The 24,863-nt window shown below is 38.9% G+C and overlaps 1 long non-coding RNA gene across 2 annotated transcripts in view; it reads right to left on the reverse strand.

Moving 5' to 3' along the window:
* LOC111611378 overlaps positions 1 to 24,863 on the reverse strand; it is a 104,314-nt gene that overhangs the window by 5,851 nt on the left and 73,600 nt on the right. Inside the window, exons 3-4 of one of the 2 annotated variants that reach the window (XR_002754024.1) lie at positions 7,499 to 7,550; positions 5,179 to 5,367 (exon numbers count right to left, since the gene is read on the reverse strand). This is a non-coding gene — a long non-coding RNA (uncharacterized LOC111611378). Of the gene's footprint in view, positions 1 to 5,178; positions 5,368 to 7,498; positions 7,551 to 24,863 lie in introns of those variants that run through there. The other variant, XR_002754023.1, reaches the window with a different exon arrangement.

Below are 24,863 nucleotides of genomic sequence, written 5' to 3' on the forward strand. Positions count from 1 at the left end.
GTGAGTGGAAAACAAAGAGAAGTAATGGAGACTCTTCCTTGTGTCCTGACTTTCCATTAAAGCTTCCTTTTATTCTTCCACTCGTTTTGTTTTTCTTCTATCCTTCCTTTTGACATTAGCTACGTCATTTTTGCGTTGTCCTGCCTTTCCTCCTTTCCTCTCTCATTCCCTGATGTCATTTTTTCATTTCTTGTGCCCTCGGTTCATTCCTTAATTAAATAAATAAAATCCTTAATTATTTCTTTTCTTACTACTGTCATTCATTTTCACTCCCCTGTATCCTTTCATCCTTGTTCTTCCTTTTTTCACTTCATCTGGGCTTAAGTATAGTATTAAGTCATATTAAATGTTCAAATTAATCAAACCGCATGTGTTGGAAAAATAAACATTTGTAAAAGAATATATATATTGATTTACTGTATATATAATGACTACAGTACAACACAGAGCCACTGAGTCGTCTTTTTAATCCACTTGAATCAAAATGAGCAACTAACCAAATAAGGAGACTAGTAAATATAGGGTTTCATCAGAATTCTCAAAATGAAAATTAATGACAGTAACTACTCATTTATAATGATATTAAGTGTTAAGAAGAGTAAAATGTTTAGGAAATGTTGAATTATTGTGTTTGTATTATATAATCTAGAAATAACTTGGACTACTGAAGTAATAAGTCACAGAGTTTACAGAACTATACCTACTATGGATGGTGTTTTAACAGTGTACAAGTTTTTTGTACACTGTTAGAGCAAAAGGTGATATAGCTAAAACCCCAATTTTGCTAAAGCATATAACGCCTGACTCTTTTTCAGAAGTGCAGCCCCTGAGGTCAGGGATGTACATTATTTTTTCTTTTGCCTACAACCAACGGCCAAACCATGCAAGTAAAAAAGAAATTGCAGAGGGGGTCACAGCCAAAATATATATATATATATATATATATATATATATATATATATATATATATATATATATATATATATATATATAAATGCATTTTTATTTTATTCTTAATTGAATAAATGTACTTATTTATTGGGTTTTCCACTTTGTCATGACTAAAGTTGATCACCCAAGGGGGGCGTCTCCCCCCCTTGGGTGATCGAATGATGGGAAATTATGATGATTTCAATTGCAGTTTGGCCCAGAAATAACAACACAAGTCACAGTGAGGTTTTCTCCCTGTCTGAAAATCTTACTCCTATTTCAGACAATCCCAAAAATGTAGAAAATGTCTCACATGCCACTTGTGCTGAAAATTTAAATGTAGTAAAGTTTTGCACAGCATGTTCAGCTTTGGAAATCTGACTGACAGAAACAGAAAGTCTTTTTTTGGGTTCGCCCTAAACCCAAAGGGAATTCAGGCTTTTTTGATTGAAGGTTTTACACATGTATTTTAATGGACTGTGATTCTGAGGAGAAAATCCGATCCCCAGACTGTGTGGAGCTGCTTCTTCGGCCCACAGCTGACCTCTTCGGGGGGGGGAGAGAGAAAGCAAACAGAATCCTGTCATGTTTCGGTAAAAGTCCGATTTAAAGCGGAAATATCCTCTCGTTCGGGAGTGAGCGGCGGCTTGTTTGGCTTCTGGGGGGCTATCGAGTGAATTTCTCTTGCAAGCATTGTTTCACAAACTGGACATGGCAGTTTATATTGCAGCGGACTCCCACTAACCGAATCAAAAGGTTAAAGGGGGCCGGCGCATGAGGCAGAGCACAGCAGACCTGTGTTTCTGGCGCAGCTGGTAGAAAACAGCTTGAATGATAAAGACTCCTTTTCCACACATTTTCAATTACAAAAACATATATTTGATTTAAAAAGACTTCTGGTCACTTCAAGGTTTCACACTAGTGGACTTTGTAGAACCATGTTTTCCTGCAACAGAAGCTGCAGGTCAAGTCTTCACCAGACATCCACATTTTTTTTGCAGTCAACATGTTTCAACCTTGGATGACAAAAAGAAAATATGTGTAATTGTGATGTGGATTTAGAAAGATAAGAATTAAGTTAGATGTTTTTAGCCATTTTTTTTTTACAATGAAACTGATAACTTTGGTGTGTTGTTTCACTTTGAGAGATTACTCTAATCTCTGAAATGAAATAGAATAGAATAGAATAGAATTACTTTATTCATCCCAGCAGGGAAATTATTTCGCAGTTACAGCAGCATAGAGACAAGACACACAACAACCACCACTGAGTAGCAATTGTAGACAAGATAAAATAAAATATAACATGCTGTCAATATAAAAAGCAGCTTAGAGCAGTCCTTGCAAAGATTCAAAAAAATGTATAAACAGTATGTATATGTAAATATATGTACAGCAAGTGTGCCACAGTGCAGTTGTGCAAAATTGGACTGATTAGTGCAGAACAATGATTTAGCTTTTATTGTACAGTGAGATGGCATGTGGCAGGAAGGATTTCCTGTATCTGTCCCTACGACAGCAGTGCTGGAGCAGAATATGTGAGAAGGTGCTCCGCTGTCTGTCCACTATGTGGTGGAGAGGGTGCTGTTTATTGTCCATAATAGACAGAACCTTCTTCAATGTCCTCCTCCAGTGAATCCAGTAAAATCCAGTGAAACTGCCTACGTAGCTTATTAGAAAAAAGACTCCACTAGTGTGTTCTTCAGGATGTTTTCACACCTGATAGACTCGGTTAGAGTGGGAACCAAAACTGCAACATTTGTTACATTTTCAGCCGGTGCGGTTCACTTTCACACTGCACTATGTCAAACAATCCAAACTTGAAAACCTGTTCACCTCCTCGCCTGTGGTGGCGCTGCACCAAGAATCACTGAATAAAATCACACAAAAACCTCTGAAGAAGACAGGAGCGCAATTTCCTTCTTCGCAAAAGAAAATGGAGGGCCGTCAGATTTTAGCAGTTGTAGGATTTTTTTTTTTTTTTTTTTTGCCGTTGGTAAAAGATCATGAATCATTTCTCCTGCTAGCGCTAGACTCTTGCTAGTTTTGGTTGTACTTACCCATAATTCCCGGCACTCTAGTTTGCTTCCTGCTTTCAGAGCAGTCTCTGGTCTACTTTCATTAAAACCACCACAAAGTTCACTTCAACTGAACAGAGATCTAGGTTTTTAGGTGAACTAGAAATTGATTTCGCCTTCACACCTCCCCAAACAAACCAGACTTTCCAAGCAAACAAACTAAAAATTGATTAAAGAGCCATCGTGAGTAAGTTGTGCGGAAAAGTTAATTTATAAAACAACATCAGATTGGCGCATATCACTGAGCGCCAATCAACCCGTCATCTGAAAATGGAAGAGAGTGTGGCACAAACACAAACGTATCAAGACATGGCCGTTCGCCTAAGCCACCTGTCAAGCCCGGCAAGAAGAGCGCTGATCAGGAAAGCAGCCAAATCGCCTGTGGTGACTTTGGAAAGACAGAGATCCACAGTTCAGGTGATTGAGCCTGTTGATAGGAAAGTATTACTCATGCTATTCACAAAACCAGCCGTCATGGCAGAGCGGTAAGACAAAAGTCTCAAACCTTGCGAGACAAGTCGCTCAGGTCAGATAAGAACAAAATGACCAAAATGAAACACCGTGTGACAGAAAACTAACATCCTTAACACACTTTCTCCACACTGTATCCATGGCGATAGCGGCATCAAGCTGGGCACATGCTGTTCTTCAGGAGGGAGTGGAAACCTGGCAAGGGTTAATGAGAAGATGGCAGCAGCTAAAGAAAGAATGCTAAACAATGACCTGTTAAAGGCTGCAAAAGGCCAAAGACCAAAGGTGAAGGTTCATCTTTTAAAAGAACAATAAACCTGGACACACAAGACCAGATAAAACGGTTCAGTTCACAGAACATTTGAAGTTCAGACCTAAATCTGACTCTGAATCTACAGACTCCATCAATACGTTACGGTTCGCAGAGATTTCTGTATTATTGGGCTAAAGAGATACAGAAGGCATACAGTTCGAAGTGAAGTGAAAAGTGGTTTGGACTCAGGGTGGTTGAATACAAATGGATCCACATCTCAAGACTTTTATTGGTAAAAAGAAAGAATTGTTGAAAACAATGTAGTTGTTTGTTTTCTTTCCAACTTTGCAGATTTTGTTGCTTTATTACACGAAATGTAAAAAAGAAAAATCAACTGCAGTTTGTGGTTGTAACAAAAGAAACATTAAAGTAATATGATTTTTACATTTGTAGTATATTCACAGCATTTTGTCCAGAATCCTGATTTAATTGGTAGAAGTGTTTTTGTGGGGCTGCTGGGTTCGGGGTTTATGTCTGATGAAGCGACTTGAGCTGTTGCTTTGAAGCAGAGAGTTGTGCAGACACGTCCCCGAACTCAGCTGCTAAGTAAAACTAAAACATTACCACCTGATTCCCCTCATCCGCCTTCACTCACATGGCGGTGACTGCTTCGTTATCGGTTTATTGTTTCTGGCCGGACTCCGGGCTTATCAAGCGCGAACCAGGCCGGCGTCCAAGAAGACGATCTGTCGAGGCCGAATATGGCCTGGGCCATATGTCACAACCAGACAAGCTCTGCAGGTGACTCAATGTAGGCTTTTTATTTATTTAAAGACCACATGAAAGAGTCATGAACTCCCAATTCAAAAGAAAAAAGAAAAACAGACAAACTCAAAGCCATTAAATCCTTTTCCTTTCCGCTAAAATCAACTCCCCCGCTGGCAGATGTCTATCCCGAACAGATCGCTTTGTGCTCGCTTTACAGGACAGCGTATTGTTTCTAGGCAGATGTATTACCAAGGTGATCTGGGCAATTATTGCCAAGTTAAAATAGGCGAGGAGGTAAGGGGCCATTCGGTTCCATAACACCGTTCCATTTCCAATTCTCCTGCTCCAGTCCTGAATATGCCACGGAGAAATAATTGAGACCTCAGTTGCTGTTTCACCTTGAAGTAACCAGTCTGAAAATAATTTGGCTGCTGCCTGCTCGCCTCGAGGACAGCGGGCTGCTGAAATTTGATGGGGTAGCTGAGACAGGTGCCGCTGTGAGATAGACGATGTGATCTGATGAAAACAGCACAGCCGGGCTGCTGCTGCCATTTGTCAGCATTGTTCCGAGATATCTGCAGGTGAGTATGGGTTTCATTTTTCATTATTTTCTCCATCTGCCTTCTGATATTGTGTTGGGGGGGGGGGGCGGGGTTTCTCTTCTTCTTTTTTTTTTTTTTTTCCAATGGAGGCCTTCCATCATTTTAACTCCGTGATCGTAAAGTCTCGTCGTAATGTCCCCCAAACACAATGACGACAGATAACGTGTTGCTGGAGCACAATCAGGAACGGCGGCACATGTGTTACGAGTCGTTTGTACTCAAGCAGAGGACTGAGCCTTTGCATTCTTCATTTTCTGTTTCACGCCTGCAGATTTAAAGAAAGCACAGATTGGAGATGTTTCAGAAATGTAGAAATTTAAATTAGACAATATTGGTGACAAAAGAAAATTAGAGGCGTGGCATACGGCATATTTTGATGTCAATCTGATAGCAAGTAAACAGAGAGTATTTACACCGTGTACTAAATTATTATGCAAGTGATATTTTCTCAGATTTTCTTAAATGGTCAATGCAAATGATGGTCAGTATAATTTTCAAGTCATGAACTATTAGAGTATAAATCCAAATTTTACTGAACAAAGCTCCCCAGGAGAACAGTATTTTTTTTCAAAAATAAAAAACTCAAAATGCAAAATGTTCCAAATTATTATGCACAGCAGATTTTCTAAACATTTTGTGGATTATAAACAGTCATTATTTGAATGTGCAGCATTAAATGGTCACATGTACTAAAATCAAAAGCTATTTCAATCAAAAACATCTCAACAGACCGAGTTACATGTTAACATAGGAGTCCATCTTTGATATCACAGCACAATTCTTGATCCATTGAACTTGTGAGTTTGTGGAAAGTTTCTGCTTGAATTTCTTTGCAGGATGTCAGAAAACCTTCCCAGAGCTGCTGGTTTGATATGAACTGCATTCAGATCTTCTGCTTGAGGAAACTCCAAATTTTCTCAATAGGTCAGAGGTCAGAGGAGGATGGTGACCACACCATGAGTTTCTCCCCTTTCATGCCCATAGCAGCCAATGACACAGTGGTATTCCTTGCAGCATGAGATGGTGCATGATGAAGATGATTTTGCTGCTGAAGGTACGGCTCTTCTTTTTGAACCATGAAAGAAAGTGATCAGTCAGAAAGTCCATATACTTTGCTGAGGTCATTTTTACACCTTCATGGACTCTGAAGTGGCCGACCAATGATTCTCTCTCCATGATTTCAGCCCAAAGCATGACTCCACCACCTCCTTGCTGACGTCACAGCCGTGTTGTGATGTGATGTCCGTCCACCACCAATCCACTACTGCGTCCATCTGGACCATCCAGGGTTGCACAGCAGTCATCAGTGAACAAGTCTGTTTGAAAGTTAATCTTCACGTACGGCTGGGCCCACTGAGACCGTTTCTGCTTGTGAGCTCTGGTTAGGGGCCCAATAGTACGTTCATGCACCGAAAGCCTCTGGAGGATCCTCCACCTTGAGGTTCCAGAGGCTCCAGCAGCTTCAAATAACTGTTTGCTGCTTTGTAAGGACATTTTATCAGCTGCTCTCTTAATCCGATGAATTTATCAGAAACCTTCCTCATTCTGCCTTTATCTGTACAAACCCATCTTTGTTCTGAATCAGCCATAAATCTCTTCACAGTACGATGATAATGCTTCAGTTTTCATTAAATATCTAATGTTTTCATACCTTGTCATACGACACTACACTATCTGATGATTTTTGTCAGCAGAGATCTTTTCTCTTTCCCATATTGCTTGAAACCTGTGGCCTGTTTAATAATGTGGAACATCCTACTTAAGTAGATTTCCTTTAATTGAGCTTACAGACAAACTAATCAACCAGCTCTCTGAAATTAATTATAGTGATTCAAAGAGCCATGACACACAATACCATCTATACATTTAATAGCACTGAAGTATCGATCTAATACTGATACCAACTTGGTATCGATATTTTCTATATTTTGGATGGATTTACCCACCTCTACCACAAGTAGGCAGTATTACACCCTCACATTCATCTCGGAAATGTTTAAATGGTTATATGCTAAACAATTTCAATTGCTTGACATAAACATATTCAATCAAAGTCGCTCTCTAAACTTCAGTCCTCACAGAATGAGTCTAAGTCAAGTCTGTAGTCTTTATTTCTTATTGTTTTACTCTTTTAGTCAAGTGAAGGTTTTCTCAAATGCTTCTTTTAAAATTAGGAGTATCTATAAAACTGTAAGACCAATTAAGTCATGCTACAGCTTCATCCAGCTCAGATTAGACTGACTGATCTTTCTTGCCTCCTTTCAAAGCAGTCTCTAATTAAAAATATCCTAAAATGCAGCTTCCTGAGACAGAAGTACAACGGCGCAATGGGGCAATTTCAATAGGCTTATTTTAAATTCTAACATTCTAAAAGAGAACTATTAAGGAAGACTTACCAACACAAAAAAAGGACTGTGATCCATCCAGCTGTTCTGCACGACTCTTATCCTGTGAAGTAAAATAAAGTAGGTGTCAGGAAAGCAGCTGAACGCCTCAGAAATGACTTTCTTTTCGCAGAGCCTCGAGGATGAACAATGCAACAATGGCGAGGCGCCACGTTGCTGCAGAGACATTACGAATCTAAACTGTTTTGACTTCTTCAATAGTCTCACTGCAGGAGCCCACAGATGATTCTTCCTCTCATTCAGGGAGGCAGAATCTCCCAGCTTTAGTCAGTGTTCAAATATTCAAAAAGGAGTCATGAGCAAAAAAAAAAAAAAGACGGGGGTGAGAAAATCCTCGCTTCTCCCACATTACACTGCAGAGAAAAGCCCTGGATATGCCTCGGCTGTCTGACAAAATACAGTGTTAGAAAATCCTGTTTTTGTTCTTTTCAGACTTTTACTTTTTTTTTCCTTTTTTTTTTTGCATTCGATTCTGCATGTGAACAGGGACAAAAAAAGATTTATCATATGCAGATGCAGGTGGGAAAAGGTAATTTGTTTGGTTGCTCAATTTGAAAAGCGAAACAAAGATTTATTACCTACGGAGGGGATGTGTTTCCAGTTTATTTATTTAAAAAAAAATTTCTGCTAATTGTGATGATTGTGGCTGTTAGCTAAAGAAACCCCAAAATTTAACTTCTCAGAAAATGTAAATATTAAAGTCGATCACAGAGTTGGGCATCTTATATTATTTGTACTATTAAAAATACTGTTCATTTATCTTCAGATTGTCTGAGTATCTGATTCTTTAAAAACGTCTTTAGCTTTAAGCCATAGTCATTGGAAATAACAGGAATAAGTGCTTGATATGTTACTCTTTCCTAATTTCCCCACGCTGGTCGTTTTCTGGTCCGGTGAATTCAGGAGAGCGTTTCCAGTTCAGCAGTCAGGGCCAAACCAGTTCGCCTAACCTGCCATTAAAGGCGCGACAACAAACGCAGTATGTTACATGCTTGTCATTAATTAATCAAACAGATAACATTTGGAAGGGATATAAATTGTGACATGGAGTAAAATTAGACACAAATATGCATAATGTGGGACGTATTTGGACGAGACAATTGGGGATAGAATTTAATATGCTTTGTTTTTTCATCCTACTCTGAACTGCGTATGAAAATGTTGGCGTTTTTTTATGGTTGATTATTATAATTTGTTAATTATTTCCTTTTTTTCTCTGCCATTTTACAAGTTCAAAATAAATAAAGGTTTCACTTCGTTTATAGGCAGAAATGAAAACATTTGAAGCCTGCAGTTTGGATTGTTAGGAAGTGGAAAACAGATGTTACAGGCCTGCACAGACGGCAGCGTCGTTGAAGCTTCGGTCGCAAATGAGTTTGCTGAAACCTTCACTTCCAACATCCGTTTTTTTGTGAGGATGTGTGCGTCCAAACCCAGACCTTATGCAACAGCAATAAGCCGTGGTTCACCTCACACCTGAGGCACCTGAAGGAGCCAGGAACAAACCGTCCAAAGAGATCCGAGCAGCTAAAAGAATCTACAGCGAGAAGCTGAAACACTTCTTCACTGCAGATGACCTGGCATGTAGTCGGAATGAGCTGAAAAAACGTTGCTAACTCCACGCGCCCATCCCTCCATCCTCGCCTGGCAGACAACCTTAGCAGCTTCTGCTGCAGGTTTGAGAAGCAGCCGTTCACACCTCCTACCAGCGCGTCCACATCTCACTCTGAAACACAAAAGCTCCCCGTGCAACAACCGCCCTCAGACCCCCCACTGAGGATTAACATGTTTGAGGGAAATGTGAGTCGCCTCTTTCATTATCAGAAGACCAGAAAAACATCGGGACCTGACAATTATGCCTGAGATCATGTACTGACCTACCGGCCCTCCATTTTTAGCTAGGCTAAGTTTACACGAGACCGCTGTCTGGAAACTCCCGGTATTTTCGGATCCCGATTTGGGAAATTGCTGCAGTTGCCATCCCAGGCCAATATACGGCGCTGTGATTTTAGCGTGTCAGCGAAACATGCATTCGCTTTAGACCCTTAGCTTCCACCTCATTCTAAATAGTAACTCATCTCCCATGAACTGAGCTCATGTAACACATATTCTCCAATTCAGAAATTTGTGTTAACCTGAACAGGTTAAAAAAGAGGGTTAAAAAGCAGCATTATGTATTTTCCATGCACATGGTGCCATTTTCTAGCATAATCAAGCAACTACAATAGTTTCAGTCACTATACAAACTCTCTCTATATAAAATATGACTTAAAATATTTGACTTCAGTTATGGTTTAACTAAAGAGCCTTACTTTGGCTTTGCTTACACAAGACTGCCGGTATTTCGGATGTTGATTGGGAAAAAGTTCCACATTTAAACAAGACGACCAACACCATGACGCCTTAAATCTGCTGCAGTTGTCATGCCAGGGCACCGGATGGCGCTGTGATTTTAGCATGTCGTCGAAACAAGCACGCGCATTTCACTCCTAGTTTTCCTGCTACCACACTGAAAAAAGAGGGGAGCTCCAACTTTGAAAGAATTTTGTTAATTTGTAACATAATCAAGTTAAGTTTATCACGCTTACTTAACGCGACAAGTTAATAAACTTGATATATTTACTTGGATAAAATTAATTTGATTAATTGTAACACGTTGTCTCAATTTTGTGTAATTTAGATCACCTGTTTTCCCTTTTTCAGTTTAGCGAGAAAGTCAAGCGCTCCCACTTCAGTGTCAGGTATATTTGCTCTAATTCATACGCAAGTCAATTAAAAAAAGACATATATACACAAAATATCGACGTTTTCATTTTTTCATATTGACAGTGTCTAAACTGGAAGCTGAACCCAAAATCCTTGTGTAATTTGGCAAGTAAAGCTCATTTCGATTAGTGCACTCAAACTTAGTTGTGTGTGAGGATATGTCATTAAAAGAAGGTTGAAATGACGGCGTCTGCATCAGCTCAGCCACACGGGCAATAAATTAGACTCAGACAACTCTTTGTAAATAAGAGCACTTGGTGACTTCTTTTCCTTCCAGGGGTACAAGAAGTGCTATCTAAATAAACCTCTTGTACTCAACAAGAGCATTTACACAAGAGAAAATAAAACCACTGCTGAGATTTCAAGGGAAACACAAAGGCAGCTTTAGCAGGTTGTTTTCTGCAAGCTGCACAAACACAATAGAAGCCTCTCAGCACTCTGTTGACTCAGTACAGTTCAAGGAAGAAGTAACTGTTCTTTTCTTCTTTTTTTTTTATCTCACATTTACCACGCTTTGGATCCCAAGAAAAGACAACATGAAACAAGTGAAACTCACCTTGGGGGCTTTTCCTTCAATCAGCTGCGAGTGACATGGATTTCATTTGAGGTTTTTCATCTGGAATATTCATGTAATCCAGGAAGCCATTAGCAGCTTTCTGCGCATCTGAACAAAGACGCACGTGCTGATATTGCACTTTGTGTAGTGGTTTTCTTCCCTTTGCAACTGATTTCAATAGTAGCTAGTTATATTCACTTTCAATTGTGAAATCGATGCATATGTCAAAAACAAATTAAAAAAAACCCGTAACACCTTAAAAAAAAAAAGGGAGCCAATCACAAGGTAGTAATTGGCAAACGCAACCAGAACTTAGGAACATTATGTTCAAAACTCCCAGCATTAATAAATAAGGCGATTAATACGAGAGTGAATAGAGTTCATGCGGAAAATGAAATTCAAACAAAATGTTGCGTGGAGACTTAAATGACCAGCACCCTGTCCAGAGATTTAAAAGCTGCTCTACCTGTGAGTAGAGCAGCTTTGTTGCTCTACTTACTGTTTGTTGTTTGTTGCTGCTCCAGTATATATTAAGGGCCACCCAGTCAAGGGCCATGGCAGTGATTTGGTCATCTAGCAGTTTGAGCATCTGCCCTTTAGCAACCAAGACCGAGTTCCTCAGTTTGAAGGACTTTATTGAAGTTGCGCTGGCATCCGTCAAAACCAGAGTGTTGTCATGTGCGCTGTAGTCCATGATCTTTGCATCACCTACACCAGGGATTGTTATTGAAAAATGCTCAGGCCAGCCTTTTAACTCTGTTGCCTGTTGGGCTTGTTGCAGTCAAAACGACTGCTGTGTTTTAAAAGTTGCACGACAAAACACTGGAAGCAGTCAGTTACTGAAAATGTGATTGGTAGTTTTCTGTCTTGATAAAACCCTTGTAATTTTAGTTCATTTACATAATTTTAAACAGTTTATTGCAAACACCCAATTAGCTGAATTTCACCAAGCACCTGTTCTGCAAGTGGTGGATTATTACTTTTAGGTGCCATTGTAAGTGCTTGTGTTAAGCCAATTTGGTGAATACTTGACCCTTTTAACACAGATTCCATCCAAATCCTGCTGGTACAAAAAGATGTTTCAAGTCAGGACTTGGTTAGTCCATTTTATCAACTCCAGTTACCTTGCAGTTTTATTTAGAGGTAAATAGAAATATGAAAGTCTTTTCACCTTTCACTTTACAACAACTTTCATACTGATTAGGTGAAAGGCAACATCATCTTCTTGAGATTTGTTCCACAAAAAGTTGTTTGGTGCTGGTTGGTCGTTTCCAAAGCCATTTATTTACTGACTTTTCATATTTTCAATGATTTCTAACAGTGGAATCTAAAGATTATATTGAAATTAGAGGATTTGGAGTTTAATTGATTAAACTAAACCTTAAACAAATAATCATCTGTACTTGTGAATTAATAAATCATGTGTTATTTTTAATGTAGAAAACATTTCCTGTTCCTAATGACATCCACTACATAAAGAGACCCAATCTGCTGCTGCGTTCTCTTTAGACTTCATTAGGTTCAACTGGGTCTGCTCAGTTGAGTGTCAATGAGTGTTTTCACATCTGCAATAAAAACTACATGAGCCAAAATGTTCTGAAAAAAAGCTGAAGCCAATTAGTGATGCTGAACAGCACAGATGTACATTTGAATTTATTTGTTAATTCTTAAAAATCGGAGGTATTTCTTCCTCTTCAGCCTGCTTGCTAGTCGTGTAATTTGCACCTTTCAGCTGAGATTTCATGAACGTTGTAAATTTATTGCAAGACACACCAGCAGTGTTTCCGTTAATTGTAACATTGCACAAATTGAAATAACAAAAATAAATTTGCTTAATGGAAACACGGCAATTTTGAAAAAAAAAAAACAAAAAAAACACATCTTTTGATAAAAAAGTTCTTGGGCCAGGATGAGGGCTTTTTTTTTTAGCCATTTTTATATAGATGTGTTTCACAAAACTGCATTGGAAACTTTTTTCGCCTCAAGTCACGTGATCAACAACCAGGTATTACTACTGGTGAAAATGACTCCCTGTTTACATCTTATTGCACAGACAAAGTTTATTTACGTGTGATTTTAATTTCATTTGTTCAATGGAAACACAGCAAATGCAAAATGCATTTATTTTATTTTATTTGTATTGTATATTTGCAGAACATTGACAAAGATTTGTGTACATTTGAAATGGAAATGGAGCTAACGTGTTACATGGACGAAATTAGCTGCGTTGTGGAAAACAATTCTTTCTTTTGTTTTTTATCCTGGGACAGCAACAATTCAAACGAGATCCAAAGTACAACTGAAACTTAAACCTCCCGCTTTCCACATTTACTATTTATACACTTCTTTATCAGAATAAAATCCCTCTTCAGGCTGCACTGTTTTTATAGATTCGAGTTCGGTTTTTGTCCTTGCTCTCTGCACTTCTACAGTGCCAAGGATGTGCAAGACGTTCGACTCAGCAATCCAGAACAATAGAGGCCGTTAGGTAGGAAGAAGCTGTTTGTATCCCGTTTTCCTTGTTCTGACAAGTTGTGTGACACATCCGACTGCTGGAACCAAGAGCTCCTGGGGTGAATTTACATGAGGACTTCCTTCTTGACACATTAAAGAGCAACTCAAGCAACTTGAGTCCTATGATCTCTGCAGCTAAGACACTATAAGCAGAGCGCTTTAGTGTGCAGCTTGGCAATGCAACAACAGAAGCACACGCGTGGAGCTGAGATCAAACTAGTTTGACAAAAAGAAATAAGCGATGATGTCACTGCCCTAGTAAAGTGCACATTAGAGCGAGGAAGGTGCAGCTACAGAAGCCCGGAAGGATTTCTGACTGCTCTCAAAAAGACATAATAGTCATTCAAGAAGGATTCAGACTGAAAGAAAGAAACACTAGAGCAGGCACGTAGCAAAGGTCCCATAAGAAAATAAAGGTTTTCTAAAGGAATTACAGAAATAATAGCTTTTATGTGAAATGTAAGTACTGTTGACGCCATTTTAAAAGACTGCTTTAAGGGGGGTTTTGCATCACTGTTTTGCTTTTCTTGCTTTGCTATTTTGTCTTATAAACACGTTGCATACCGGACATTTTGCACATGTGAACAAATCCAAAGGCCAAAAAGACTACTCTTCTACTTCCTATGCATAGCTGCGCTGCCGCAGATGAACAGTTCCATTAACCAAATTAAACCTGGAGATGTAGAATTATTCAGTTAGCTACAGCAGAGGGGAAAATAACGCAGAAAAACTGTTTAAGATTAACTCAAAACCCCTCGTATTCTTATATTTACCTGCTCTCTGCGCCGGCTAAGCTACACACAGATCTGTTACCATAGCAACTGAGTGACAACGGCTCCACCAGGATTCAACACCAAAAGACACGCAAACGTTTCTCTCACAAAGAACAGAACATTCAGTGTGCTACAGTTCTATGTTTTCAGGCTTAATGTTTATTTTGCCATTGATATGTAATAATTGCAAAAGTAACATCTGTATAAACACAGATGTGGCTGATTAGATAACTTAAACACCTGCTCTACTGATGATCTGTCAGAAAGTCGGTGTGTGGGTCGCCTTGTTGTTTTTTACTGAACCGAAACACGCTGGGTTCCACTGCACAGCTACATGTTAAGGTTTTCAAAGTCAAGCTAACATAGCTGACCTACTTTACTCTCCCCACTATTTATTCTAATTAAAACTTTTTCTTAACCTGTGAAATGTGACACCCTGGGACCCAAAGCCCTGCGTCCCTTTTTCGTTTATATATCAAATGTACATTTAAGATTTAACTTGACAGACTAAACCAACGACAGTCATTGTCAGGAAGCAAAAATTGTTGCCCTCTTTTTTTAATCTAAATTAACTCTTAATGCCTGATTTTATTCATGAATTGATTTGAAGAAAATGATCAGTTTTTAATTTTGAAACTAACTCGAAATTAAGTGAAGGTTCTTATTGTTGAATGTAGGACATGCGAAATATATCTCTAATATGCAGTTTAGCAATATTCTGAGAATAATTTTCATGTTTTCATAACATGTAAGAGGGAAATCATCATAATTAATCAAAACTGCAGATGGTACTGGAGATGGAAATTAGCCACCTGGCTATAATCTGATGTATCCACATGTAAACGTTAATGAATATGCATTGCGCCACTGAAAAATAAAAAACTTGAAGTGAAGACTTTCAAACATCCATCTGTGTGTAATCAGTCTATATAATGTTTTCACTTAGTTAAAACATTCCTGAAATACAAGAAATTCAATAATATTGTGATTTATTCTATGGATCTGTATGTAAACTTCTAAAGTTGAAGAAAGTCACGAAAGAGAGAAAGTCACTTTCTCTCTTTCTAGCATTTAGCAAACAGAAATAACTTTGGTAACCCTAATTAACCTAAAACCGTATATTTAGTTTGATTTAATGCCAGCGAGTTTAAAATGAAAATGTCACATTCTGACGGTTCATTCGCATATTTTACTGCACACACACATCCAAGATTCAACAGAAATGTGTCGTGGAACATCCCTCAGCAGATGAGAAGGTTTTCTTTACAGTGAAACCTCACACACCTGACACAATATCAACGGCTTTCAGTCAAACGTTCAAAGCAATGACATTGAGTTTTTCCAGACAATACTCCTTACAGCTTCATTACAACACGCCGTTGAACGTGATAAAAAAAAAAAAGAACCATAAAGCCCAGGAGGTGAGCTGAGCTGTGGGCACAGATATTCTTACAGGGCTGGAGGTTTCCTAATATCTCACATTATCACCAAAACAATTTAGATTACTGTTCCAGAAGCACAGTGGAAAACTGCAATATCTCGGCTTCATGTGGGCTGAGAAAGCACTAATGTTACTCCCTTTACTGATATAATACCTAGCCAGTTTTTTTGTTTTCAAAGTCACTTAAACCCAATAAAAACATTGCATCAAAGTAGGGGTAATGGCAGCCTCTGTAATAACTGGTGAGGCTACAAACGTTTGCTTTAAATCACAATCATGCGAGAGACAGAATAATTAACGTACGTTAATTATTCAATGATACAATCTGTCAAATGTCACATTGTTGTGACTGCAGCAGCTAGAACTGCTGCTATGCCATATGAAGTACCTATAAATACTGCTGCTCCACTGCAGTAAGATTTGTATTGCCAAATGTCACAGAAAGCATGAGGGCGATCCTTTAATTACGATACTGACATGTTCATGTACCCTTAAAGGAAATCGGCTCGTGCCTGGCACCAGCTCGTGATGATTGTGTCGACATTTTCTGTCCTGTGAAAATATTTTAGCAGTTTTAGAAGAACTGTGAAATGGGAACATTGCCCCAAAACAGAGGGTTGAAAGGCAGTGGTGTGTAATCTACTGATGAGACGTGATAAAGTGTGGAATAAAACGTCAGTGTTCGAGCTGTCGTTGCTGTAGACTGGGAAACTTGTGGGCCACGTTACGAAGGGGGAAAGAAAATCTAATTTGGTGGGATGGAACAGGTGGTGAAGCAAAACAAACCCAGACCTTTTATTAACAGTCCCTAGTTTCACATCTGAGCAGAAAATGCTACAATTCCCAATCCATCACGCTGCCTCAGGGTAGCGCGGATGTTTTTTATTCATCGGCTTCCATCGGGACAGAATAGCCTCTTCAGACTGTCTTGGTGTTAAGATTTATGCTGTTGGACCGTTGGGAGCGACAGAGGGGAAGGCTTTTTCTACCCAACTCTGATATGTTGGGGTCCATGAGTTTAATGGTTTTATTTATATGTTTTCTTATTTGAGGCTGTTTTCACACCTGATACTCCAGTAGACTTGGTTCCACTGGGGACCAAAATTGCAACACTTGTCTGTTTGTTTTTTTTCAAAATATTTTATTGTTACTTAGGACATTTTTTAAAACATGGCATTGTACCGTTATACAGAAATTTTTCCTTTTCTTTTTATAAATACAATTTCTCAGTTAAATTAAACTAAAAGAAGGTAAGAACAAGGGTATTAAAAACCAAAATCTCTGTATGTTAAAAGTCGAGCAGGACCAGGGTGACTCCTTGCGAAGTTCGGCGCCGTCCCGTTCCTCCAAGCAGCGCTTGGTGCTCAGAGGGGATCCCCGCCCTGAAGCTCCTTCCCTCCTGCCTCACCCGGAGAGCCAGGCTGCCGCTGCTGGGACCTCTGTCCAAAATTGCAACATTTGTTACATTTTCATCTGGTGTGGTTCGCGTTCACACTGAACTGCGTTAAATGAACCAAACAATTTGAAAAACCTGTTCTCTCCCTTCCACCTGCGGTGGCGCTGCACCAAGAGCCACTGAAGGAAACAGCAGGATAACTTCCAAAGAAGACAAGAGCGCAACTTCCTTCTTCACAAAATGTAAACAAAAATGGAGTAGCATCAGATTTTAAAAGTTGTAGGACTTTTGCTGTTGCCATTGATAAAATACCACGAGCCATTGTCCCACTTTGTTTTGGATGCACTTACCCAGAATACCTTGCGCTACAGTCCGCTTCCTGCGTTTGGACCAGTCTCCGGTCTGCTTGCATCCACACATATACGCAAACCGCACCAGAATTCACTTCAGCAGAACAGAGACCTAGAGTTTTAGGTAGATCAGAGTATTGGTCCGCATCAGACTTCGATTGTCAAATTAGGAATCAACAGGTCAGACCTAAAAGAAATATTTATGGGTGGTGTGAATGCACCATCTTGTAGTATTAGCTCATTCCTTTGTGTGTTTGGTTAAGATAAGTTTTGTCTTATCTTCAGTTTGTGTTTTAGGATTTAGTTTCCTTAGATTGGTGTTTTTCCTTTCTGTTTATTTTTATGTTAGTTTCAGGTTTTTCCTTTTGTTTAGCCCCATTACTGTCATCATTCACCTCCTCCTCTGTGTAGATATTGCTCTCTGGTTTCGTTGTACCTCACTGGTTTATCTGTGGTGTGGCCGATTTTTCCTGCATTTTTGATATTTGACATTCTGCTCAAGACCTGTAAAGTTTTCAGCTACTGTACATTAAAAAAAACGTAATTCATGAGATTTGCAATTTTGGAGACTTGTCTAGAGGTCTGATGAAACTAAAGTGGAACTGTTTGACCATAATAACCATTGGTAGGAAGAGGAAAAAGTCTAGGTATACCACCTTAATTGTGAAGGACAGAGGTGGTCAGAATCATATAATGAGACTGTATTGTTTTTAGACATCAACCTGGAAGTTGAAGATCAGGTGTAATTGAATCTTCCAAATGGACAAGATCCTACGCATACAGCCAAAGTGGTTACAAAGTGGCATAAGGTCAAAAAAGTCAATATTTTGATGTGGCAATCACAAATCGTTGACCACAATTGAAGTTGTGGTCCTTGTTTAATGAGCCAACTTTAACTTTCACCTTTTACCATTTTCCTTTTTAAACTTCACACTTTTCTTGTTGGAGGTCTTGATACTGGAACAATGGTATCAGTTAAAAAGGTGTTGTCTGTAATTCGGAAAAATAAGAACGTATGAACAGTAATGGGTCCAGCAAAGTGAATCCCAACACTGTTAATCATTTGTATTACACGCCCACTGCCTCAAGATGAGCCAGTGTCACTGTAGAATCCTTGTTTGTGGATAAGTAAGGACATTGACCAAATTCAACATTTTCTATTTTGCCTGAAGTTACCTTGCAGAGATTAGTTTTCAAATTAAACTTCCATAACAAGAAGTCTAAGCAATCAGACCTTTCCCAGCAGAATGCCCTCCTCCTCCTCCTCACAACTCATTTCTTTGAGCAAGTTTAATTATCTTTAATGACAAAGCCAGGCCTTACATATCTGGTAAGAAACAATGTCCATTCCTCATAAATTCATTAGACTGCTGGACCTGGGTAAAAGGCAAAGCTCAAGGCAAGTCTTGTGTCATTTATGTTAAAGCCGATAATGAAGTTTGCCTCAGTATTTTGTTTTGATTAGACTGCTGAGACAATTACCCATTGAGACAAAAAAAAGTAATTGTAATCAACCTGGATGACAATTATGAACATGATGAGGATTGGAAGTTTTCAGATGTGTTTTAGTAAATCCAATAGTGAAAAACTTGCTGAAAGTAACTTGGAGTCAGACATTTTGTTGTGAACGAATGACAAAAGGTCTAATACAAATGTGTAAAATAAAATTGCTGTCTTCCCTCTCTATCTTAACCTTATTTCCTGTCAAATGATTGTTTAAGAAAGGCCACAAACGCCAACAAAATCTGTAAAAAAGGTATTTCAATCCTTTTTCAAGAACTTTTAAATAAACATAAAGCGGGGAACGCAACAATGTCACAGGTTCCATCAGAATACCCATGCTAGATTTTCCTGAACAGTTCGACGGAACGTTTTTCCTTTTTCAGGTTTGCTTTCAATTTTATTTTACCAAGATACCTGGTCTCATGTACTAGTTATTGTACTTCTTCAATATTTCTCTGCTGGCCTGGATACATTTGGCAAGCTGTGGGCAATGTGGGCTAACCTGGGCTCTGGAGGGCATGCTGTTCCTCGGTGGGGTGACGATGTGGCCTACCCCCCTTAGTCCTCATGAGTTGAAGCTACTGCCTGTGCGATGTGTTGGAGTTTCTCAGGGTAGGGGCGGGTCTCTTGCTTGGTGATACCTACCTTCTTGCCGGGGGTTTTCACAGAGATCACATCCTGGCTAGGTCGCAGGAATCTGGTGCCTTGCGTCTTACCCCTGTGGCTCTTTGGCCGATGAGCTGCGGCTCCTTTGGTCCACAGATGACTTACCTCTGTGTGGGGTATATGAATGCTCTGCGACCAACCAGTGTCAGGTCCAACTGTTCTTCAGTGCTCTTGGGGATTGAGTGTTGCAAGCTTTCTTCCTTTCTCACCGCTTTAACAATGGTGTACCTCGAGGTGACAAAATCACCCACATACACCCACTCAACACAAACCATTTTTAATTCAACACGTACACTCACCCACACAAGGTCATATGGTGTTCTGTAAAATCAATGTGGTTTATGGACTTGATGCTGTTTGCAGTCTTAATTTAATAAACTCAACCATGCAATCAGACTAGCATCTTCAAATATCCTGTTTTTGTGTGTCAGGGCATCTGCCCTGACACATCTAGATAACCACCTTCTCTACATGGTATGTCTGAAATGCAAAGATAACTTGTGGAAAAAACAAGTTACTCTTAAACTTCAGTGTTAGTTCTGACTAGTCACATTTAGTTAAGGGCACCATCACAGTTGCTGTGAAAGAGGGAGTCTTGCAAACTGAAGACATCATCCTAACCATGAAGCATTGGTGTAGATCTGTCAATTATTGTCAAGCACTAAAAGTCGAACTTGTTATCACAACCAAGAAATGAAAACATTAAAAAACATCCTGCGTACCATAATTCAGGTTTCATAACTCAAGAAATGGATTTTACAATGCAAAACTCTACTTTTAATATCTCGTCTCAGGCATGCCATTAAACCCCTGTGTTTTTTTTTGTTTTTGTTTTTTTGGTTTTGGCATTTCAATTATCAAAAAGACTAAATGAGCAAAGAAAGCATCATTGTGCAATCAGCAGCTCAATCGATCCTCTCAGAGAAGTGGGCCATTGTTCATTGAGACAATAGAGGCCAGAAACAAACAGTTTATCGTTCTTTGTCATGTCCTTGACAAAAGGCACCAATTTGGAATAACTCAATTTCATCTTCAGTGCAATTTCTAAACGTTCATTGGTGATTTAACAAAACAGGTATGTCAGGTAGAGCCAGGTTGCTTTGGATCTCTTTTTTCTTCTAATAAGTGAAACCATCACTTGAAAATAGTTTTTTTGTGTTTGCTTTAACTAAAACTACGACGGCCATTGTACTATTTTTGAATATATTTCTGCAAAAAAAACTATTTGATTTTAATAGTTCATTAATCTTAGGAATGTTCTAGAAGTGGGTGCTGTGGTGCCGCGGGGGCAAAGCACGACCATAATTGACCATATTGAGGCCATAATAATCGTGGCGGTGGTCGGAGGTTCGATTCCTGGCCTGGTGACATTTGCCGCATGTCTTCCCCCGTCTCTCATTGCCCTCTTTCCTGTCTAACTACTTTCGAATGAAAGCCACAAGAGCCAACAAAACCTTTAAAATAAAGAAGAAATGTTCTAGGAAAAATAAGGGAATTTTTGAGTTTACGTAAAAAATATGCTAGAAAACACTTTTTAAGATTCGTCTCAGACATTTTCTAGAAAGCATTTGGACATTTGAGTATCAAAAGTCGAAATCTTTGGGGCTGAAAATGTACTACTTCTTTTTTCTGCAACCAGTTTTTTATACGTTGTCGTATAAAACAGACAAAAATGAGCAAAACATTTTGCTCTCTCTATATAAATTGTATTTCTTATTATTATTTTTTTATTCCCAGCATTGTATATAGATGATGTCTCTGCCTTGCAGATTGTTAAATTCTAATCTTTGCAGATGTCACCTTGGGTCTGCAAGGCTATTAACACTTGATACAGAATTGTGTAACGTTTTTTTAAAATACATTTTCTGATGTCAAGTCAACTCAAAGTTTATTTATATAACACATTTACAACAACCTCAGCTGACCAAAGTGCTTCACAACGTCACAGATAGATCATATGTAATAGATTTGTATACAAGATATTTATCAAAAAATGACAACTCCACTTCTTTCAAACATTTAAGAAAACAGAATTTAAACCAGTTAAGGACTGTAGGAAGACATACAGTGCAGGAATAGCAAACATAAAGTTATAAATCACACATAACACTGACAGATCGGGTTAATCTTGGCTGAACCGTTGGACGTATCCATTTACTCTGGCGGCTTTATAATATAGCTCAACACATTTATGATTACACCTTCTACACTTATTAATAATCCCTGCAGAAAGTACACCGACAATTAACCTTGTTATGTTCACAAATATGCATTGCTGTTGCTGTATGTGTACACTAATAACAGGCTAAGATTTAAATTGATATTAATCCACACACTCAATGAAGAAAGAGCCGAGGACAGTGTGTAGGTGAACGTTTGCAGACAGGATGCCGGGGTGAAGATGGATGAGCTTTACAGATTGGATTATTAGATGGATGAGTGAATGGGTAACAAACTACTACTAATCTGGAGAATTAGTACTGTTTTGGAAACTTCTAAAAAGCTGTAAAACTTTTGTAAAACCAAACACAGTCTGTCAAATTGGTGTCTTTGAAAACTGGCCAAACAAAGCTAGGTGTGAAGCTGCAATACTGTTAGTTTGGTGGTTGTGTTGTAGTTTACTCAATATTTAAAAGTTTTTTTTACAAAACCAAAAATGTATTAATTAGTAAAATACTTTGTGTATACAGTCCCAACAAACTACTTGACTAAATCAGTGCTGTCTACTGTTTTTACGTAAATCAAATTCAAATTCAGAAATTTAATTCCCAAATTAAATGTTGTTGTAGCTCATTAATTCAGATTCTTCAAAGAGGTATTGGAGACGGTGACGGCTGTTGTCAGGGAAGATTTCTCATTGCTAACCTCACAGGCCCTGTGACGTTAGCAATAGTGCTAAACTAGTTAGCTGAATACCTTTCAAACAGCACAAAAGCACCAAACACACAACTCTGTTATGCAAAGCAAGCCAAACACATATAAATATGTTACAGGTCTAGTCTACACTCACACACCAATCTCTTAAAAGTTTTGTCCCATTAATCACCTTAAAAGAAGGAAGACAAGAGGAAATGTTCCCAGGAGACCAAATCACTGCTCCTCCATTCACTCGTTTGTATTGAGTGTTGGGGGGAAAAGCACGCGAATCCCCCTGGTGGATCGTTTAGGTCACAGGTGTCAAACTCCAGTCCTCGAGGGCCGCTGTCCAGCAGTTTTTAGATGTGCCACAGGTACAAAACACTGGAATGAAATGGCTTAATTACCTCCTCCTTGTGTAGATCAGTTCTCCAGAGCCTTAATGACCTAATTATTGTATTCAGGTGTGGTGCAGCAGAGGCACATCTAAAAGTTGCAGGACAGCGGCCCTCGAGGACTGGAGTTTGACACCCCTGGTTTAGGTCATGGCGCTAAACTAACCTCTACCTATTCCAAACAATTACTTTGTCTTTTGCACATATGAAACCAAATTAGGATAAACATACAAATGCAGGTAATCAGAACAAATTAATGTAGTTTTAATTAAAGTATTAAGTTCAAATTACTCAGGATTATATCCTGCAACACATGCAGCAGCATCAGGTATACATTTCCTCCATCTTCCTTAATCTGCTTAATACAGCACAACTATAGCCTGACGTTTTGTCTGCTGTGTAATTTTTAATACTTTTTGCTGTGCAGCTAAATTAGTGCAGAATTTTTCACATTAGGGAATAATATTCTTAGCTAGTTTTTAAAAAAAATATATGTTTTTGTTATTGTCCTGTTCCATGGCGCCCCTAGACTCCTGGCACCCTTTGCATTTGCTATACTGCCTATTGCCCCCACATCCTGGGTCTATATCACATAAAACTCCAACAAAATACACTGAAATTTGAGGTTGTAATGACAAAATGTTTAAAAGATAAGCGAGTGAACATTTTGGCAAGGTATAATCTATGTGTATTAGAATTTGCTTCTGTTTATGTGATCTTTTTCACAGTTGAAAAAAAAAAATAAGCACCACTTCACAGGATTTCTTAAAATAACTTCAGCATTTTAAACATGGACTTTTTTTTTTTGGACAATTTCTCCACACTGCTTCCTTTTTCTTTTTTTTTCAAGCTAGGCCAAAGCAGCGACATGCTTGTGCAGAGAGGACCGCGTGTGTGCTAAGTGTGTCCAGGGTGTTTTACAGTTCATGGCCCTCCAATGTGTTGCTACGTTTTTCACACCCAGGAATCATGCCTCAGGTAATCCTTTTAAATATCGCCAAACGGCGCGCGAGCGTGTGTGTGCGTTTCTCGCCTTCCTAAGTGATCTGAGGTGCCATATCTGTCACTAATGCCTGTAAAATCAGGAATAAAATGTTAAATAAGTGGTGACAGAAGGCATTCTCCCATTCAGAATAGGGGTTTAAATAAGGATTTGTGTTGTGTGGGCGTGTGTGAGGGGGTGTGTGTGTGTCAATGTTGAGGAAGCAACCACCTTGTGTAAAGTATGTCTACTTCAATGGGATAAAAAAATAATAATCTAGAGTCCAAACATGTTTTATGGAAAAAAAATGAGTTGGTTACGGCTGACAAAGTGCATTTATTGTACGTATCATGTGGCGCTTGACTTAAATGTTGCTACAGCGCGTCAACGCAATTGTCAGCCAGAGTAAAGATTGAACTTTTAATGAACTCCAGGAAATTCGTCTTTTTTGACACATCCATTGCATTGAAAATTCTTCAAATGAAACAGCAACCGGGAGCAGATCTGCCAGTTGCATGCTTGGAACATTTTTTTTTTTTTCCCCCCCCTCACACCATCAGAAAGCAGAATAGAACAGTGGTTATCTTGCATCTGTCAGTCTTTGCCTCTTTTCCTACAGCTGCAACACCACCTGGCCTTATTCATTTTTTACAACCTTTGGTCCTTTCGGGTGTGAGAGTTGTAGCTGTGACATATTGTCAGCAGAGTGCGGCATCGTTATCGTTTGTTTGCGGATTTCTGGATTTGTCAGCATTCACACCCCACGATGAACCGAGGGGGGAAGAAAATGCAGCTTAGAACTTTCTTCACACTGCAAGAACGCATCATCTTACCAAGTATTTTTTTTGGTCTAGTTTCTAGTGTAAAATATTTTGGTACACTTGAAATAAGATTAAACTAACTTTACAAGTAGACTTTCAGCAAGACATAGGAGTTTGTATTAAGTCAATGATTCCTCAGCATTGATGAGAAAGTGCTGGTTTCACTGGCAGATTATTTTTCTTGTAGCAAGACATTTTTGCACAAGTGAAATAATCTACTAATATCAGCACGTTTTCATCAATACTAAGGAATTATTCACCTACTACAAACTCCTAAATCTTGATGAAAAGTTAATTATAGTTAGTTTTGTCTTACTTCAAGGGTACTAAGATATTT

Source organism: Xiphophorus maculatus, chromosome 2, assembly GCF_002775205.1.
Source record: "Xiphophorus maculatus strain JP 163 A chromosome 2, X_maculatus-5.0-male, whole genome shotgun sequence".
Classification (NCBI taxonomy): domain Eukaryota; kingdom Metazoa; phylum Chordata; class Actinopteri; order Cyprinodontiformes; family Poeciliidae; genus Xiphophorus; species Xiphophorus maculatus.